The 20,909-nt window shown below is 38.3% G+C and overlaps 2 long non-coding RNA genes across 2 annotated transcripts in view; one reads left to right on the forward strand and one right to left on the reverse strand.

Annotated features, from left to right (window-relative positions):
* Positions 1 to 689: 689 nt before the first annotated feature.
* Positions 690 to 20,909, reverse strand: part of LOC116532102 — a 39,465-nt gene continuing 19,245 nt past the window's right edge. The window contains exon 4 of the long non-coding RNA XR_004260714.1: positions 690 to 852. This is a non-coding gene — a long non-coding RNA (uncharacterized LOC116532102). The remainder of the gene's footprint in view (positions 853 to 20,909) is intronic.
* LOC116532103 lies at positions 6,477 to 19,815 on the forward strand. Its single transcript, XR_004260715.1, has 2 exons — positions 6,477 to 6,944; positions 19,289 to 19,815. It is a non-coding gene; the product is annotated as an uncharacterized LOC116532103 (long non-coding RNA).

Below are 20,909 nucleotides of genomic sequence, written 5' to 3' on the forward strand. Positions count from 1 at the left end.
AGGTTTTTTAAATGGAATCTTTAGGGTTTTCTACATACATGATCATGTCATCTATCAATTCAGATAATTTTACTTCAACCTTTCCCATTTGGATGCTGCTTATTTATTTATGCCTATTTGCTCTGTTTAGGATTTTCACACTATGTTAAATAGAAATGGTAAAGCAGACATCCTTGTCTTGTTCGTAATCTTAAAAAGTTTTCAGTATTTTACCATTGAGCATGATAATAGCTGTTTTAAAATATATGGCCTTCATTATAGTTTCCTTCCATTCATTAGTTTCCCTTCTATATGGTAGTTTCCTTCTTTTTATAAATTTTTGGGTTTTTTATCATGGAAGAGTGTTGAATTTTGTGAAATGCTTTTTCTACATCAATCAAGATGATCCTATGGGGCTTTTTCTTCATTTTGCTAATGTGATATATTATATTGATTGATTTTCATATATTTGATCATCCTTGCATTTCAGGAATAATCCCAATTGGTCAAGTCATACAAATCTTTTGGATGCTGTTGAGTTTTCTTTGCTAGTATTTTATTGAGGATTTTTGCACCAGTATTGTGAAGCAAATAATGTCTGTTGCCTATCACCATGAGTAGCAGTTCTAGGACATGAAACTCCTGCATGGTTTGCATGTGTCTTGCAACTTGCAAGAAAGTTTCCAAGAAAGGCACAACTTACACAGGCATTGGATGGAACAATGCTTTACTTATATAAAGAAAACATCAGCAGAAAACCATCACCTTAAATGGTGAGCAAGGGTCCTTCATGGCCAACAGATTTTGCCTCACAGTTGATGCAAGGAAACTGTCTACTGCAAATGAAGAACCTTGACCCCTCCCCCATGGGTTCTGAAATATATAAAGTGAGGGGTGAGCCTGAGCTCCATTGACACACACACTTAAGCAGAACAAAGGAGTATACACCAATCCTGCCACAGGAAAAGATATTCCCAAACACCCAAACAGATATGCCCAGCACAAGCTGTGAGGGCTCCTTATTTCCCTATAAGGAAATGTTCCAGGCTCACAGCTAGTCTTATGTGAGTATGCAAAGGACAAGGATCTGTGCATGCCTGCCTCTCCCAACAAGTATCCATCAGGGATAGTGGTCTGTAGTTTCCTTTTTTTCTAGTGTCTTTGTATCAGGATAATGCTGGCCTCACAAAATAAATTTGGAAGTATTCTGTCCTGTTTTTTTTTTGGAAGAGTTTGAGGATCATTGGTATTAAGTCTTCTTTACACTGGGTTTAACAGATTAACCAGTCAAGACAACTGGGTTTAGGCTTTTCTTTGTTGAGAGGTGTTTGATTACTGATTTAATCTCTATATTAGTTATAAATCTGTTAATATTTTTGTTAATGATTCAGTAGGTAGTGTTTTTCTCAGAATTTATTCATTTTATCTAAAGTATCGAGCTAGTTGGCATACCATGTTCTTAGTACTTTCTTATAATCTTTCCTGTTTCTGCTAAGTTGGTTGTAGTGTCCCCTTGTTAATTTCTGATTATTTAACTATTTAACTCTTTTATATTTCTAATTATTTAATTATTTCGTCAGTGTAGCTAAAGACTTGTCAAATTTGTCAGTCTTTTGAAGAACCAACTTTTAGTTTTGTTGATTTACCTATCTTTCTGTTATCTATTTTGTTTTTCCCTGCCTTAAGCTTTATCATTTTTTCCTTTTGCCAGTTTTGAGTTTATTTGTTCTTTCTCTAGCTCCTTAAGGTATACATTTAGGTTTTCAATTTGAGATCTTTTTAATGCAAGCATTTATAGCTATAATTTTCCCTCTTAGCACTACTTTCACTGCATCTCATAAGTTTTAGTATGTTATGTTTTCATTTTTACTTGTCTCAATATATTTTCTAATTTATTTTGTCATTTCTTGTTTGACACGTTGGTTGCTTAAGAGTGTGTTAATTAATTTCCACATATTTTTAGGTTTTTCATTTTTCCTTCTTGCTGTTATTTTTAGCTTTAGCCTATTGTGATTAGAAAAGATACTTTGTATATTTCAGTATTTTAAAATTCATTAAGACTTATTTGTGACACAAAATATGGTCAGTCCTGGAGAATGTTACATGTATACTTGAAAAAAATGTGTATTCGACTGTTGGGTGAAGTGTTCCCTATGTTTGTTAGGTCCAATTAGTCTAGTGTTTTTCAATTCCTCAATTTCCTTACTGATTTTTTCTCTGGCTCTTCCATTCATTATTGAAAGTTGGTCATTGACATCACCTATAATGATAGAAACATCTGTTTATTTAATTCTGTCAATGTTTCCCTCATAGTTAGGAACTCTTATGTTTGATGCATATATGTTCATAACTGTTAAAATCTTCTTAGTAAATTGACGCTTTTATTATTATATACTGTCCTTTAGCGTCCCTCTTAACAGTTTTTAACTTATTCTATTTTGTCTGATAGTAGTAGAGCCACTTCTCTTTTAGTTACTTGTTGCATTAAATACCTTTTTATCATCCTTTCACTTTCAATCTATGCATGTCCTTAAATCTAAAGTGAGTCTCTTGTAGAAAACAAATAATCGGACTGTTTTTCAATCCATTCTGCCAATCTAATGTCTTTGGGAGGTTTCATTCATTTATATTTAAAATAATTACTAATAGAGAGTTTTCTGTTGTCATTTTGTTGTTTTCTGTATGTTTTACATTTTATTTCCTTACTTACTGATTTCCTTTGTGTTTAGTTGATTTTTTGTAGTGACCAGAGACAAATTATACAATAAACACATTACGCTTTATTGAGAAATTTCTGCCTGTAGTCTCTTATCCCAAGCAAGTCTGTAGATAATATTAATAATTTAACGTCTAATAATTTAAACATTAGAAAATTTCCTTTATGCCCTAATTAGCAGAAAATTTAAGATACTTTGTCTCCCTTCTCATTTCCTTTTGTGTATATTCTATAGCTAGTTTCTTTGAGGTTCATCATGGATTATTATATACAATATCCTATAGTTATAACAATCTATTTTAAACTGATACCAACTTAACTTCAGTTATATACAAAAGCTGTACTCTTTTACAGCTGTACTCCACTTTTGTTACTGATGTTACAAATTACAGTTTTATATATCATATACCTATTAACAGAGATTTGTAATTAATTTTTATTCTCTTGTCTTCTCTGGTCTTGTCTTGGCATGTATCTTCCCTGAGCCTGTGCATGTGCTTTTTTCTTAATCCCTCCTATATACACATGCTTTTAAATGTCTTGATTTCCCTATCAGTTTCACCTCTGCATTTTCTCAAGGACTTATATATTCTGTATTTCTCTGCCTGTAGTCTTTTGCCTCAAGTAAATTTGCAGCTAGTATTGAAAATTTTAATGTCTGATAATTTAATTTTTTTAATTTTATGCCATAATTAACACAGCACAGTCCAATTGTATTATATAATAAATCACCATTTATTTATTATGTAATTTGTTTCTTGTCACTTCTCTTTGACTTCAAAGTCCATATTCTTTCTGTCACATCTCCCCATATATGTAGATTCCAATCATGAAAAATAAATGACAAGACCAGAAGAGAATGTAAAAGTTACAGTAGTTGCCATGTTAGGATGATTGAATTATGAGTGATTTTTTTCCTCCTTCAAAGAGTTTACCTAATATTTTTATAACAAAAGCAATAGATTATAGAATTTTAAACTCAGAAATGCATATAAACAGCACAATAGAGTGAACAGCATTTTAATTTTAAAAATATTAATATTATTTTTAAAAAATTGTGTTACATATTTATATTTTCCTTTCCTCATTTTAAAGCTTTCCTATAGGTAATGATGATAAATAAATGACCATTTCAAAATCTTATTCAAAAAAACAATTATTGGGCCGAGATGATGGGGTTTTCTAAATATACAATCATGATATCTGCAAACATAAGACAGTTTGACATCCTCTTTTCCTAATCAAATGTGCAAACAGAGACGATTTGACTTCCTCTTTTCCTAATCAAATACCCTTTATTTCTTTCTCTTGCCTGATTGTCCTTGCCAGAACTTCCAATAATATGTTGAGTCAGAGTGATGAGAGAGGGCATCCTTGTCTCGTGCCAGTTTTCCAAGGGAATGCTTCCAACTTTTGCCCATTCGGTATGATATTATTGGCTGTGGATTTGTCATAAATGTGTCTAATTATTTTGAGATGTGTTCCATCAATACCTAGTTTATTGAGAATTTTTAGCATAAAGGGCTGTTGAATTTTGTCGAACGCCTTTTATGTATCTATTCAGATAATCATGTGGTTTTTGTCATTGGTTCTGTTTTATGTGACGGATTACATTTATTGATTTGCATATGTTTAACCAGGCTTGCATCCCAGGGATGAAACTGACTTGATTGTGGTGGATAAGCTTTTTGATATGCTGCTGGATTTGGTTTGCCAGTATTTTATTGAGGATTTTTGCATCAATGTTCATCAGGGATATTGGCCTGAAATTTTCTTTTTTTATTGTGTGTCTGCCAGGTTTTTGTATCAGGATAATGCTGTCCTCATAAAATGAGTTAAGGAACATTCTTTCTTTTTCTACTGTTTAGAATAGTTTAAGAAGAAATGGTACCAGCTCCTCTTTGTACGTCTAGTAGAATTTGGCTGTGAATCCATCTGGTCCTGGACTTTTTTTGTTTGGTAGGCTATTAATTACTACCTCAATTTCAGAACTTGTTATTGGTCTATTCAGGGATTCGACTTCTTCCTGGTTTAGTCTTGGGAGGGTATATATGTTTGGGCATTTAGTCATTTCTTCTAGATTTTCTAGTTCATCTGTGTAGAGGTGTTTATAGTATTCTGTGATGGTAGTTTGTATTTCTGTGGGAGTGGTGGTGATATCCCCTTTATAATTTTTTATTGTCTATTTGATTCTTCTCTTTTGTCTTTTATTAGCCTGGCTAGCAGTCTATCTATTTTGTTAATCTTTTCAAACAACCTCTTAAACTGATAAGCAATTTCAGCAAAGTCTCAGGATACAAAATCAATGTACAGAGACTACTTTAAACTTCATATGGAACCAAAAAAGAGCCCACATAGCCAAGACAATCCTAAGCAAAAAGAACAAAGCTAGAGGCATCACACTACCTGACTTGAAACTACACTACAAGGCTACAGTAACCAAAATAGCATGGTATTGGTACCAAAACAGATATATAGACCAATGGAACAGAGCAGAGGCCTCAGAAATAGCACCACACATCTACAACCAACTGCTCTTTGACAAACCTGACAAAAACAACCAATGGGGAAAGGGTTCCCTATTTAATAAGTGTTGGGAAGAGTGACTAGCCATATGCAGAAAGCTGAAAATGGATCCATTCCTTACACCTTATACAAAAATTAAGATGGATTAAAGACTTACATATAAGACCTAAAGCCATAAAAACCCTAGAAGAAAACCTAGGAAATACTATTCAGGACATAGGCATGGGCAAAGACTTCATGACTGCAACACCAAAAGCAATCACAACAAAAGCCAAAATAGACAAATGGGATCTAATTAAACTAAAAAGCTTCTGTACAGCAAAAGAAACTATCATCAAAGTGAACAGAAAATCTATAGAATAGCAGAAAATTTTGCAGTCTATACATCTGACAAAGAGCTAATATTTAGAATCCACAGAGAACTTAAACAAATTTACAAAACCACAACAAACAACCCCATCTAAAAGTGGGCAAAGGATATGAACAGACACTTCTCAAAAGAAGACATTTATGTAGCCAACAAACATATGAAAAAAAGCTTATAATCACTGGTCATTAGAGAAATGCAAATCAAAACCACAATGAGATACCATCTGATGCCAGTTAGAATGGAGATCATTAAAAAGTCAGGAGACAGCAGATGCTGGAGAGGATGTGGAGAAATGGGAATGCATTTACGCTATTAGTGGGAGTGTAAATTAGTTCAACCATTGTAGAATGCAGTGTGGCAATTTCTCAAGGATCTAGAACTAGAAAAACCATTTGACCCAGCAATCACATTAGTGGGTATATACCCAAAAGATTATAAATCATTCTACTATAAAGACACATGCACACGTATGTTTATTGTGGCACTGTTGACAATAACAAAGACTTGGAACTAACCCAAATGCCCATAAATGATAGACTGGATATAGACAATGTGACACATATACACCATGGAATACTATGCAGCCACAAAAAAGGATGAGTTCATGTTCTTTGCAGGGACACAGATGAAGCTGGAAACCATCGTTCTCAGCAAACTAACATGAACAGAAAACTAAGCCTGGCACGTTCTCAGTCATAAGTGGAAGCTGAACAATGAGAACTCATGGATACAGGGAGGGGAACATCACACACCAGGGCCTTTTGAGGAGTGGTGGGCTAGGGGAGAAATAGCATTAGGAGAAATACATAATGTAGATGATGTGTTGATGGGTGCAGCAAACCACCATGACATGTATAACTATACAACAACCCTGCACATTCTGCACATGTACCCCAAAACTTATAATAATAAAAAACAATTTTCAAAGGGGAAGTTAGTTTTTCACCCTCAAAATGTGCTATGAAAATTGAAGATAATCTGAATATTTGTAATTTGTTTCTTTTTCTTGAACGCAGTAATAATTTTAGATATGCTTAATTTAACTTTCTAGTTTTAAGATCAGATTCTAAAAGGCATGTTTTTAGTTATTAACAAAAAGATTTTATGGGAAAAGTTCACCATATGATTATTTACATTTTATTTTTTATCTTTAGTCTCTCCCTGTAAAAGAGAATCAGCACATCATTTACTGTTATTATCAATTTGGATTCTCCATGGTCTTTCCTGGATTGCTCATCTATTTAATACGATAGCCAGCTTCTTGCAAGAAAGGGAAACAAAGCAAAGTAAGAACACATTTGAAACACAAGGTGTAGAAGAAAAAAAGAAGCCAGGCCTTGGAATACAATACTTGTAAGAGTTTTCATTCATCAGGACTGCAGAATGTTTCCACAAAGCCTTTTCAAATGTTTCAGAAGAGAAAGGAGGAAAAGAAAAAAAAAAATCAGACGTTTCTCCACAAACCTCTTATCTGGGTTATATTTCCACAATGAAATTTATTTATGTTAATTTTGTCACTTAATAATAATTTAAAAATATAATGCAAATCTCAGCTTTATTTATCAACCCTCCCCACATCAGCCTTACCCCGTATTTGGATTCAGACTGGCATTTTTATTCAATAGCAGCTTATCCTGAAAGCTGTGTTTCCATTTTTCCTCCACCATGTACTTCAGTAAAGGTAGAAATACACATGTACAAATATGTGGAGTTATTTTCATTGGGATCTATTTCTATATACATTATTTCTGATTATCTAATTTTCTCAAAATTATATGCATTTTTTTTTTAGCTCTCTCAAACAAAAGGCTTATTAACTTACAAAGTATGGCCCAAGAGATTTGTTGTTTCAGAAAGTATGATTCCTATTTCATGGTAGCATCTTTTTTTGGAAGAAATTAGAAAATTTATCCTTTGATCTTATTCAGTGTGATCTTTTTAAAAAATTCAAAGTATGAATTCTTTATATACATAGATACAAAGATGGATATAGATATGGATAGAGGAAAAAATAGATATGGATGTGTGTGTCTACAGCAATGGATAAATGTGAAAGCCACAGAGCCTCTATGTATCTTATCAAAAAGACCCTTATTTCCTTCAGTGGAAGGGCCTAGTTGAGCCAGAGGCTGAAAACCTAGTTCTTAGAGTCACAGTGTTGTAGTGACCTTTGAATGCTCACAGCAGATCTATTATGCAAAATCCAGGGCCCTAGTGGGCATCCTGAAACATGAGATGGAGAAATCTGGATACTCCTAAGATGTTGACTCTGCATTTTCTACCTCTGGACCCTCTGGTCTTGGAAAGGTGGTCCTCCTTTCCCTCATAATAGCATATGCTTCTGTTGTGTTACCATGTTACGTCCCCACCTCCTCTTCTGGTTGCCAGACCAATAACTGGAGCTAAATCTCTACACAAACTGTCAAGAAACATGCTGGGTTGGATTAAGGAGAAAAGATACTATATAACAAGGAATGGCAAGAATTCATTGGTCTGTAACTGGGATTGCGTTTTGAGGGTACTTGATCAAGGTGTACAAAATGTAAAACTGGTCATGCAGGAAATCATTAGCTTGGTGGTACTTGCTTAGAGATAGCATTTAACACGCTGAAAAATGACCCTAAGGGAAGGAGAAATGCACTGCTGGGGTGGTTCTTGGAAGCATGGAAAAAGTGATGGGAAGCACTGAATGAAATGGGAATTCCTGAGTTGGCCCACCAAATGGTAAGGGAAGGTACAGGAAGGAATGAAGAGGTTGAAGGAAGTGGGTATGCTGGAAGAGAGATATAAGGCAAGAGACCAACCAGAAATTATGCTCCATGTTCACTATTGGCCACAGCAGATTTCCTCTATACCTCTTTATGTTCCCATTATCTAGCACTGACTACATTTCTCTGACAGTCATGAGCAATCACATAAAACAACAGCATGGCTTCCATTTTTGCCTTTTACCTCAGTGAAATGGGGACCTCAAACGCATCAGGGACTGTTTCCACTTCCGGTTCAGTGGAACCATTCTTGTCCTCTAGAGGGAGCATTCCTCCTCTGGGTAATAAAATATGTGCCCCAGCACAGGCAGGAATATGGGCATGTAAAGTAAATGAAATTTGTGGGTGGATCTTTCCATGTAATTTTGAGAAATGTCACCACTGTTCCATAGATCTCAGTCTTCAGTCTCAGAGAGAAAGAACAGTGTTAGATTTTGAGCTAAGAGCATATACTACATTGACAGGAAAACATGCTGACTTTACAGTGTTTTTTGCCAGCTAGTGTAATTTGGCCTTCCATGGATGTTACTTTTTTTTTTTTTTTTTTTTTGAGACAGACTCTCACTCTGTCACTCATGCTGGAGTGCACTGTCACTATCTTGGCTCACGGCAACCTCCACTTCCCCTGTTCAAGAGAGTCTCCTGCCTCAGCCTCCTGAGTAGCTAGGATTACAGGCACCCGCCACCACACTCACTAATTTTTGTATTTTTAACAGAGACGGGATTTCACTATGTTGGCCAGGCTGCTCTCAAGCTCCTGATCTCAAGTGATCCTCCCATCTCGGCCTCCCAAAGTGCTGGGATTACTGGCATGAGCCACTGGCCCAGCTGACGTTACATGCTTCTAACACAACAGCTGCTTCTGGGTGAAGGATACGTGAGAATATAAGCACCTCCCATAGGAATCAGTCCATTGCCTTCTTTCTTTCACTGGGAGGTAGGTTCCTTTTCAGAGGTGCTGTGTGATATTTTCATGGAGTAATCAGTAAGTGTTGACAGTGACATAACAGAAAAAGGGTAGAAAATTAAATAGAAATTCAGGTTGTTTATTTCTGTGCTAGTAAGTTGCTGCTTTCTCCATGATAAAATATAATTAACTTGCCAAGTGGGTAAGGTCCCTCCAGGTGAGGTATAATTTACCTAAAACTGATCCTTTTCAGACTGCATCCCAGAAAATGAGATGGCCTTCTGCAAAGCTCCATTGACTGCCTGACCATCTTAGACACCTACACCCCAACTGAGACTTGGGGGGAAAAAATCTCACAGATAACAAAAGTGATCTCTGGAGGAAAAAAAATTTTACTCCCTTAGAAGCTGATACTAGGACATCTGAGGAGTAACTAGAGGCTGTCATTGATTATTTGTATAATGGTGACATCTGTGAAGCTGAATAAAACTAAGTGGAGGGCAGTGTTGGGGGGAGCAGTTAATGTTGGCCCCTTATTGTAGGATTTATTGTGATTAATCCAAAGGGTGCAGACTTGCCTGTCGCATTCTTGAACTGAATGCACAGGAGTAAATATGACTTTTTGACTCTGAAGCAAAAGTAAAATACCTATAGTGAAAATGCAGCTACCTGCAGACAGCCTGCTCTACCCGAAACGCAGGAGCTGTCTGGCAGATTAATTCATTCCCAGCTACAGGCCAAATTCCCTTGGCATCCACCAGTGACTTTGTGGGTCAGAGACATAAAATGATTAATGCAAATACCAGGGCTGGATCCACAAGAAAATGTTGAAGGACAAAAGAGACAGAGTAGATGTAGGAAAAGAAAATACTTGAAAACCAGAACACCAGAAGAGAGGGGAAAAGAGCACTACAGGACATTGCTCACGGGATCTGTATCCCAATACCAGCTTATGAAGCATTTTCTCAGAAATAGATGCTGAACTTTAACAAAGTATTTAGTAGAGGATCATTTTTCAAAATGACTGCTGAGATTTTTTCTTAATTAGTGTATCTTCTATGTCATTTATATTTGCCATTTTAATTTCATAGTTTGTCTCTGAATTCTGGATGAAATATTCTAGAGATTCTTCAAGTTCCATTTTAAGCAGTGTCCATGATAGTATTCATCACTTTTATTATTTAGTACTGCTAGCCTTTTAATTTTAAATATTTTGAATAACTGTTCTTGTTTCAGCACATTTGACACTTTCAAATAAAAGAAAACACTCAAATTATTAAACTGCTTCTCTCTTTCCTGGATCAGTTCTGTTCTAGTCCTGGCTATTTGTACTGAGTGGATCGGCGTAGCCACTATATATGAGCTTTTTAAAACTTCAATGAGAATTTTATAGCTTACTGTGCTATACGTACAGAGACATAACTAAGAAATCAGACATACAGAGGATTCAGATATCAGTGTTCAATTTATTATCTCTATAAAATTGACAATAATTCTTAACTAGTATGCTTAAAAGATAGTTTTGAGATATGAATTTCAGTCATATAATTTTTTCTTTTTTTGAAACGGAGTCTCGCTCTGTTGCCCAGGCTGGAGTGCAATGGTATGGTCTCAGCTCACTGCAACCTCTGCCTCCCGGGTTCAAGCGATTCTCTGGCCTCAGCCTCCTGAGTAGCTGGGACTACAGGCATGTGTCACCATAGCCAGCTAATTTTTGTATTTTTAATAGAGACAAGGTTTCACTATGTTGTCCAGGCTGGTCTCAAACTCCTGACCTCATGATCCCCCTGCCTTGGCCTCCCAAAGTGCTGTAATTACAGGCATGAGCCCCAGCCTATATCTCATAATTTTTAATTTCCTGCCTATATTTATAAATGAGAGTCTTATTTATACACTCTTGATAGTGGTAGGAACACCATAAGCATCCATCCATTTAGCATTTTAGTTCCTGTTATTTTCCAGATACTGTACATGGGTATTTCTCTGTCTTTTCCCATGCTCAATCCCAACTACTAGGGAGGCAATTAGATAAATTCACACTTTAGCGTTGGGAACCACTTCATCCTGTTGAATGAGGGAAACATTTTAGGAAATGGCAGAACAACAAGCTAGAAGCCTGGAAGCTGTTTCACGCCATCCTGGTCTATACTGTTGAGGCTATCATGTAGGAAAGATAGTCTTTAGTATTATTGTGTGTGAAGCCATTCTTGTATTGCTATAAGGAATTACCTGAGACCAGGCGATTTATAAGAAAAGACGTTTAATTGGTTCACAGTTCTGCAGGCTGTACAGGAAGCATGGCAGAATCTGCTTCTGAGGAGGCTTCAAGGAGGTTTAACTCATGGCAGAAGGCAAAGCAGGAGCAGGCATATCACATGTCAAAAGCAGGAGCAAGAGGTGTGGGGAGGGACCATACATTTTTTTTTCTTTTATATATATATATATTTTTTTTTATTGCATTTTAGGTTTGGGGGTACATGTGAAGAACATGCAAGCTTGTTGCATAGGTACACACGTGGCAGTGTGATTTGCTGCCTTCCTCCGCTTCACCTATATCTGGCATGTCTCCCCATGCTATCTCTCCCCAACTCCCCACCCCCCGCTGTCCCTCCCCTATTTCCCCCCAACAGACCCCAGCGTGTAGTGCTCCCCTCCCTGTGTCCATGTGTTCTCATTGTTCAACACCCACCTATGAGTGAGAACATGCGGTATTTGATCTTCTGCTCTTCTGTCAGTTTGCTGAGAATGATGGTTTCTGGGTTCATCCATGTCCCTACAAAGGACACAAACTCATCGTTTTTAACGGCTGCATAGTATTCCATGGTGTATATGTGCCACATTTTCCCTGTCCAGTCTATCATCGATGGGCATTTGGGTTGGTTCCAGGTCTTTGCTTAACTGTGCTGCAATGAACATTCATGTGCATGTGTCCTTATAGAAGAACGATTTATAATCCTTTGGATATATAGCCAGTAATGGGATTGCTGGGTCAAATGGAATTTCTATCTCTAGGTCCTTGAGGAATCGCCACACTGTCTTCTACAATGGTTGAACTAATTTACACTCCCACCAACAGTGTAAAAGTGTTCCTATTTCTCCACATCCTCTTCAGCATCTGTTGTCTCCAGACTTTTTAATGATCGCCATTCTAACTGGCATGAGATGGTATCTCAATGTAGTTTTGATTTGCATTTCTCTAATGACCAGTGATGATGAACATTTTTTCATATGCTTGTTGGCCTCATGTATGTCTTCTTTTGTAAAGTGTCTGTTCATATCCTTCACCCACTTTTGAATGGGCTTGTTTGTTTTTTTCTTGTAAATCTGTTTTAGTTCTTTGTAAATTCTGGATATCAGCCCTTTGTCAGATGGGTAAACTACAAAAATTTTTTCCCATTCTGTTGGCTTCCAATTCACTCTAATGACTGTTTCTTTTGCTGTGCAGAAGCTGTGGAGTTTTATTAGGTCCCATTTGTCTATTTGGGCTTTTGTTGCCAATGCTTTTAGTGTTTTGGTCATGAAGTCCTTGCCTACGCCTATGTCCTGGATGGTTTTGCCTAGATTTTCTTCTAGGGTTTTTATGGTGTTAGGTCTTATGTTTAAGTCTTTAATCCATCTGGAGTTAATTTTAGTGTAAGGTGTCAGGAAGGGGTCCAGTTTCTGCTTTCTGCACATGGCTAGCCAGTTTTCCCAACACCATTTATTAAACAGGGACTCCTTTCCCCATTGCTTGTTTTTGTCAGGTTTGTCAAAGATCAGATGGTTGTAGATATGTTGTGTTGCCTCCGAGGCCTCTGTCGTGTTCCATTGGTCTATATCTCTTTTTTGATACCAGTACCATGCTGTTTTGATTACTGTAGCCTTATAGTATAGTTTGAGGTCCAGTAGTGTGATGCCTCCCACTTTTTTCTTTTTGCTTAGAATTGACTTGGCTATGCCGGCTCTCTTTTTTTGTTCCATATGAAGTTTAAGGTGTTTTTTTCCAGTTCTGTGAAGAAGGTCGTTGGTAGCTTATTGGGGATAGCATTGAATCTGTAAATTGCTTTGGGCAGTATAGCCATTTTCACGATATTGATTCTTCCTAACCATGAACATGGAATGTTTCTCCATCTGTTTGTGTCCTCTCTTATTTTGTTGAGCAGTGGTTTATAGTTCTCCTTGAAGAGGTCCTTTACGTTCCTTGTTAGTTGTATTCCTAGGTATTTTATTCTCTTTGTAGCAATTGTGAATGGCAGTTCATTCTTGATTTGGCTCTCTTTAAGTCTGTTATTGGTGTATAAGAATGCTTGTGATTTTTGCACATTTATTTTGTATCCTGAAACTTTGCTGAAGTGGCTTATCAGTTTCAGGAGATTTTGGGCCAAGACGATGGGGTCTTTTAGATATACAATCATGTTGTCTGCAAATAGAGACACTTTGACTTCCTCCTTTCCTATTTGAGTACACTTTATTTCTTTTTCTTGACTGATTGCTCTGGCTAGAACTTCCAGTACTATATTGAATAGGAGTGGTGAGAGAGGGCATCCTTGTCTAGTGCCAGATTTCAAAGGAATGCTTCCAGTTTTTGCCCATTCAGTATGATATTGGCTGTTGGTTTGTCATAAATAGCTTTTATTATTTTGAGATACGTTCTGTCAATACCTAGTTTATTGAGGGTTTTTAGCATAAAGAGCTGTTGAATTTTGTCAAAGGCCTTCTCTGTATCAATTGAGATAATCATGTGGTTTTTGTCTTTGGTCCTGTTTATGTGGTGAATTACGTTTATAGACTTGCGTATGTTGAACCAGCCTTGGATCCCCAGGATGAATCCTACTTGATCATGGTGGATAAGCTTTTCGATGTGCTGTTGCAATCGGCTTGCCAGTATTTTATTGAAGATTTTTGCATCTATGTTCATTATGGATATTGGCCTGAAGCTTTCTTTTCTTGTTCAGTCTCTGCCCGGTTTTGGTATCAGAATGATGTTGGTCTCATAAAATGATTTGGGAAGGATTCCCTCTTTTTGGATTATTAGGAATAGTTTCAGAAGGAATGGTACCAGCTCCTCTTTGTATGTCTGGTAGAATTCGGCTGTGAACCCGTCTGGACCTGGGCTTTTTTTGGGTGGTAGGCTGTTAATTGCTGCCTCAACTTCAGACCTTGTTATTGTTCTATTCAGGGTTTCAACTTCTTCCTGGTTGAGGCTTGGGAGGATGCAAGTGTCCAGGAATTTACCCATTTCTTCCAGGTTTACTAGTTTATGTGCATAGAGTTCTTTGTAATAATCTCTGATGATGGTTTGAATTTCTGTGGAATCTGTGGTGATATCCCCTTTATCGTTTTTTATTCCATCAATTTGGTTATTCTCTTTTCTTTTTTATTAATCTGGCTAGTGGTCTATTTTGTTGATCTTTTCGAAAAACCAGCTGCTGGATTTATTGATTTTTTGAAGGGTTTTTTGTGTCTCTATCTCCTTCATTTCTGCTCTGATCTTAGTTATTTCTTATCTTCTGCTAGGTTTTCAGTTTTTTTGATGTTGCTCCTCTAGCTCTTTCAATTTTGATGATAGGGTGTCAATTTTCGATCTCTCCTTGCTTCTCATGTGGGCAGTTATTGCTGTATATTTTCCTCTAGAGACTGCTTTAAATGTGTCCCTGAGATTCTGGTATGTTGTGTCTTCATTCTCGTTGGTTTCGAAGAACATCTTTATTTCTGCCTTCATTTCATTGTTTATTCAGTCAACATTCAAAAGCAAGTTGTTCAGTTTCCATGAAGCTGTGTGGTTCTGAGTTAGTTTCTGAATTCTGAGTTCTAACTTGATTGCACTGTGGTCTGAGAGACTTTGTTATGATATCCGTTCTTTTGCATTTGCTGAGGACTGATTTACTTCCAATTATGTGGTCAATTTTAGAGTATGTGTGATGTGGATTTGGGGTGGAGAGTTCTGTAAATGTCTATTAAGTTTGCTTGGTCCAGGTCTGAGTTCAAGTCCTGGATATCCTTGTTAATTTTCTGTCTTGTTGACCTGTCTAATATTGACAATGGAGTGTTAACGTCTCTCACTACTATTGTGTGGGAGTCTAAGTCTCTTTGTAAGTCATTAGGAACTTGCCTTATGTATCTGGGTGCTCCTGTATTGAGTGTGTATATATTTAGGATCGTTAGCTCTTCTTGTTGCATTGATCCTTTTACCATTATGTAATGTCCTTTTTTGTCTCTTTTGATGTTTGTTGGTTTAAAGTCTATTTTATCAGAGACGAGAATTGCAACTCCTGCTTTTTTTCCTCTCCATTTGCTTTCTAAATCTTCCTCCATCCCTTTATTTTGAGCCTTTGTGTATCCTTGCATGTGAGATGGGTTTCCTGGATACAGCACACCAATGGGTTTTGGCTTTTTATCCAGTTTGCCAGTCTGTGTCTTTTGATTGGGCCATTTAGTCCATTTACATTTAGGGTTAATATTATTATGTGTGAATTTGATACTACCATTTTGTTGCTAGCTGGCTGTTTTGCCCATTAGTTGATGCAGATTCTTCATTGTGTTGATTCTCTTCACCCTTTGGTATATTTTTGGAGTGGCTGGTACTGGTTGTTCCTTTCTATGTGTAGAGCCTCTTTCATGAGCTCTTGTAAAGCAAGCCTGGTGGTGATGAAATCTCTGAGTACTTGATTGTTCACAAAGGATTTTATTTTTCCTTCACCTATGAAGCTTAGTTTGGCTGGATAGGAGATTCTGGGTTGAAAGTTCTTTTCTTTAAGGATGTTGAATATTGGCCCCCTCTCTCTTCTGTGTAGGGTTTCTGCTGAGAGATCTGCTGTGAGTCTGATGGGCTTCCATTTGTGAGTAACCCGACCTTTCTCTCTGACTGCCCTTAGCATTTTCTCCTTCATTTCAACCCTGGTGAATCTGACGATTATGTGCCTTGGGGTTGCTCTTCTTGAGGAATATCTTTGTGGTGTTCTCTGTATTTCCTGGACTTAAATATTGGCCTGCCTTGCTAGGTTGGGGAAGTTTTCCTGGATAATATCCTGAAGAGTATTTTCCAGCTTGGGTTCATTCTCTTCATCACATTCAGGTACACCTATCAGATGTAGATTAGGTCTTTTCACATAGCCCCACATTTCTTGGAGACTTTGTTCATTCCTTTTTACCCCTTTTTATCTAATCTTGCCTTCTCGTTTTATTTCATTGAGTTGATCTTCGACCTCTGATATCCTTTCTTCTGCTTGGTCAATTCGGCTATTGAAACTTGTGCATGCTTCGTGAAGTTCTTGTTTTGTGTTTTTCAGTTCCATCAATTCACTTATATTCCTCTGTAAGTTGTCCATTCTCGTTAGCATTTCGTCAAATCTTTTTTCAAGGTTCATAGTTTCTTTGCATTGGGCTAGAACATGTTCTTTTAGCTCACAGAAGTTTCTTATTACCTACCTTCTGAAGCCTGATTCTGTCATTTCATCACACTCATTCTCCACCCAGTCTTGTTCCCTTGCTGGTGAGGAGTTGTGACCCCTTGTAAGAGGAGAGGTGTTCTGGTTTCAGGTGTTTTCATCCTTTTTGTGCTGGTTTCTTCCCATCTTTGTGGATTTATCCACCTGTCATCTTTGTAGTTGCTGTCTTTCAGATTGGGTCTCTGAGTGGATGTTCTGTTTGTTGACAATGAAGTTATTTCTGTATCTTAGTTTTCCTTCTAGGAGTCTGGCCCCTCTGCTGTAGGATTGCTGAGGTCCACTCCAGGCCCTGCTTGCCTGGGGATCACCTGCAGCAGCTGCAGAACACTAAGGGTTGCTACCAGTTTCTTCTTCTGGTATCTTCGTCCCAGAATGATACCCGCCAGATGTCAGTCTGATCTCTCCTTTATGAGGTGACTCTTTGGATATACGGGGTCAGGGAGCTGCTTGAGGAGACAGTCTGACGTTTATAGGAGCTCAAGTGTTGAGCTGTGAGCTCCGTTGTTCATTCAGAGCTGCTGGGCAGGTACGTTTGGGTCTGCTGCAGAACTCATAAACCCCTTTTTATCCCCAGGTGCTCTGTCCCAGGGAGTTAGGGCTTTATTTATGGGTTTCCGTTGTGCTGCTGCCTTTTTTTTCAGGGCTGCCGTGCCCAGCAAGGAGGCAGCCTAGTCAATGTCTGCCAGCAGAGGCTTTACTGAGCTGCTGTGTGCTCCACCCAGCTGCCGTGTGAACTTCCCTGCAGTCCTGTTTATATAGGTATAGTTAGAACTGCCTCAGCAATGGTGGCCCACCTCTGTAATGGCAGGTTGCCTCGGCAACGGCGGGCTGCCTCAGCAATGGCAGACTACCTCTGTAGTGTTGGAGTGCCTCGGTAATGGCGGACACCCCTCACCCACAAAGCTGGACCATCCTGGGTTCAGCTGTGCTTGCTGTGAAACTCTCAACCCAGAGCATTTCCATTTGCTGTTTTCTTTTTTTGTGTGTGTGGGGTGGGACCAGCCGAGCCTGGTCATCACCTGGCTCCCTGCATCTGAGCCTTTTTTTTTTTTTTCCAGTTGAACGGCTGACTCTCCCAGTGGAACAGATGTTCCAGTTGCCTGTTCAAAAGGCACCAGGATCTGTGTGATTTCCCCTGTGGCGACTCACTGCACCGGCTGAAACAGTGGCGCTGAGATTCGTGGGGCTTTTTTTGCTTGGGAATCTCCTGGCCTGGCTCCCTGTTTCAGTCCCCTTTTAAATCAGATGAATGGGTGACTGTGCCTTCCTGGGGCTCCAATCGCCAGCTAAAAGGGCACCTGGACCAGTGTATTTTGTATGGAGAACCACCGCGCCAGGGCACTGGCAAAGCAGTCATGCCGGCCAGTACAGCCACGCTGGCTGGCGACCTGTGGGGCTCCTCCGTCTGGGAATCTCTTGGTCTGTGGGCAATAAAAATCTGGAAATGTGACATCCACTCACCCTCTGCACTTTCACTGGGAGCTGCAATCCTGAGCTCTTCCTAAATGGCCATCTTGGACGTATCTCTCGGGACCATACATTTTTAAATGACTGGATCTCACAAGAACTCACTCACTAACACGAGAATAGTACCAAGGAGATGGCACTAAATTATTTATGAGCAACCACCCTCATGATCCAATCACCTCCCACCAGGAGATGTAAATAGAGACACAGATCCATAGGACCATATCATATCATGAAGTTAATTTCTTAACTGGCTTGTACATCTAAAGTTTCTTCTTACACTTTTCAAATATTTGTGTAAGTTGTTCCCTTTGCTTGTTAAAATTTCCAGCTCTTGTAAATCTTGCCAGGTCTGTGATATTTTTGTTAGAAGGATATGCCATCCCATAATTGATCAATAAATTCAGTACTAGTTTAAAAACCAAGAATGAGTGTCATCAACAAATTCCCAATTTTATTGAATTCTTAAATGATAGAAAGTGCTTTTAAAACTCAGAATCAACAGACACATCGGACAAGAAGATGTTCTGGGGCAAACCTCAAAGGGACAATTGTTGATCTACAGTCTCATCATCTAGGCTGGAAACTCCTCCCTCCCTACATAGCCCTTCTTCCCCTCTCTGCTATCCTTTTTTCCATCCTTGCCTTCACTTAGATGAATAGCAGTTCTTGGTGGTTCTTGTCCACAGACTCTGATAGTGAATGTTAGCACTAGAGACAGAAACTCGGAAAGGTTCCAAGAGAGCCAAGGACTCCAGATCAGAATAGACAGCACTGAGGAGAGGGCCAGCAAGCTAGAATGAAGTGTATCAAGTGTGATCTACAGAGCAGCTGCATCAATTTACCTGGAGTGCTTCTTAAAAATGCAGATTTCTGGAGCCTATACTAGATGCACTGTATCAAAGTCTCTAGCAGTCTCATTTCCAGGAATCCAGATGTTTAACAAACTTCACAGGTGAATGTTGTGACTCAAGTGTGGTCTTCACATCAGCAGCATCGACATCACCTGGGAGCTTGTGAGAAATTCATAATCTCAGGCAGACATCAGTCTTACTCAATCTTAAGATTCCCTGGTGATTTGTATGCACATTAGCAGTTGAGGAGCACTGATTTTCTGATTCATTGCAGCAGCAGAAGGCTTTGGATTGTGAATTTCAACACTATTAATGGAGCAATTGAAATAGCAGCCACCCAAAAAGTGGCTTGCTGTTGTACTGATCAGATCTTCCAGTGACTTCTCTCCTTGAAAGGTATTTGAGCCACGCTAGTTCCTTTGGATTGAGCAAATCCTAGGATTCATTGGAATAATTTGGGGGTAGAAAAGGGAAACCTCAAGGACTTCTTAGAAATCATAAACTGTTTTACAGGCTAGCACTAGTGTCTTACCCATCATGAGGACAAAATGTAAAGGGGCACCAAAAACCTCTGTAATCAAGATACATCATGTTTTAGTGAAATGTTTTTAAAATTTAAAAAACTATGTGAAAATATCCAGGATTAACAAAATATAAAAATTTTAAATAAAAGCAGGATAAACATGACAGATTTTTCCTATTGCTTCAGACTTCAGTAGGGCTTGGAATGGCACTATTACTAACCCTGTATTTAAATGTTGATACTTTATTCATAATAAATTTGTTTGCATTAATGTATTAGATATTGCATTGAAATAGTGTCTATCTTAATCACTGAGTTACTTGATACATGCCTCCTTATATTTTGCACCCAAGGTGAGTGCCTCATTCCTCTCATCCTAGTCATGGCCCTCCTCTCTCACCAGTGTGTACAACACACTAATGCACACAATCATGTGCTGTACTTTAACTTGACCCAGATTTATAGACAGCTAAGACTTTCCCGGGCATTTCCAGCTCACTTAACCAAAGTTCACCTTTCTTTAAGACAAATCACAGTCTAGTAGCTAATTCAGGCTCTGGAAGCTGATTGTCTTTGTTCCAGATATGGCTCTATTACTTAGAGAGGGTGGCCTTAGACAAGGTATTTAACCTCTCTAGGTCACTGCTCATCTATAAAATAAGTAAAATAACAGTACCTCAGAGAATTGGTGTGAAGTAACATACAAAGTGTTTATCACAGTACCTGACACATAGTAATCATAAAGTATTTTCTCTATAATTACTGTTTAATATGGTTTAGCTCTGTGTCCCCACCCAAATCTCATGTCAAATTGTAATCCCCAGTGTTGGCGGAGGGGCCTGGTTGGAGGTGATTCAATCATGGGGATGGTTTATAATGGTTTAGCGCCATCCCCCTAGTGCTGTCTTGTCATAGAGTTCTCCTGAGATCTGCTCATTTAAAAGTGTGCAGCACACCCCCTTCCTCTCTCTCCTGCAGGCCATGTGAAGATATACCTGCTTTCCCTTTGCCTGTCACCATTACTGCACATTTTCTGAAGCCTCCCCAACAGCAGAAGCCTGTACAGCCTGCAGAACCATGAGCCAATTACAATTTTTTAAATGAATTACCCAGTCTCAGGCATGTCTTTATAGCAGGGTGAGAATGGACTAATACACTGTTTTTGTTACTATCCTGGATCCTGATAAGACTTTGCCTTACAATTCTTTTAGTCACTGAAAAAGCCAACCACTGTGTGTTTGATCTCAGTTTCCTCTTTAGTTTTCATCTTTTTTTTTTTTTTTTGAGATGGAGTCTCACTCTGCCACCCAGGGTGGAGAGCAGTGACACAATCTCAGCTCACTGCAACCTCCACCTCCTGAGTTCAAGCGAT

This window comes from Sapajus apella, unplaced genomic scaffold (assembly GCF_009761245.1).
Source record: "Sapajus apella isolate SASKATOON/1434 unplaced genomic scaffold, GSC_monkey_1.0 scaffold74, whole genome shotgun sequence".
Taxonomy (NCBI): Eukaryota; Metazoa; Chordata; class Mammalia; order Primates; family Cebidae; genus Sapajus; species Sapajus apella.